The following is a 734-nucleotide window of genomic DNA, read 5'->3' as shown; positions in this document are numbered from 1 at the left end:
ATGTTTCCTTATTTATATAGGTTACTGGATGTTACAGTGTAATGCAAGCAAAATGTAATATAATGGATCATTATTAAATTAAATGATAATTTCACAAGTAGTAAAAAGTCATAGGAACTTTTGATTGATTTTGTGTATTTTTTATGGGGTTTTTTGCATGAAAATGTTTGAGGATATATTAATTTTTCCTATAATATGGTACCACTTTTTCTGTTTACAGTACTTCATAAACGAGGAGAAAATAAGTCATGAGGAGGCTTATAACAAGTCTTGTGAGGGCTACCACCATGTCTTCCATGTCATAAAGAAAAGGGACAGGCAGAAGAGAGCTCTGGAGCAGAAAGCTTTGTTGCAAATGTTTGTTCCAATTGTTCTTTTGTATTTTGTTTGTTTTCACATTGTTCCATTGTAGTATTTTCCAAGTAATTTATAGTTGTTTTTAGTAGTTGTAGTTTTTACAAGTTTGTTTTTGTTGTTAAATATTTAACCCCTTACATCTTGCCCTCAGAAAGCTCAAGAAGCCTGGAAAAGACGTACCCAAATTAAATTAGATGCTATTCTTCAGCCTTTTGTGGTTCAAACTAAAGATTAGGCTCCATGTGAAGTTAATAATTTGAAGTTTTTGCCTGAGCAGTCAAAATGATTGTAACTTTAACCAATTAGTAGTTATTGAAGTGAAAACACAGAGGTTTCAAGCATTTTTTTCTCTCCTAGATTTTTCTCTTTTTTCATCA

Source organism: Kryptolebias marmoratus, linkage group LG19, assembly GCF_001649575.2.
Source record: "Kryptolebias marmoratus isolate JLee-2015 linkage group LG19, ASM164957v2, whole genome shotgun sequence".
NCBI lineage: Eukaryota > Metazoa > Chordata > Actinopteri > Cyprinodontiformes > Rivulidae > Kryptolebias > Kryptolebias marmoratus.
The sequence above is the reverse complement of the archived record's forward strand: the minus strand, read 5'-3'. Positions refer to the sequence as shown.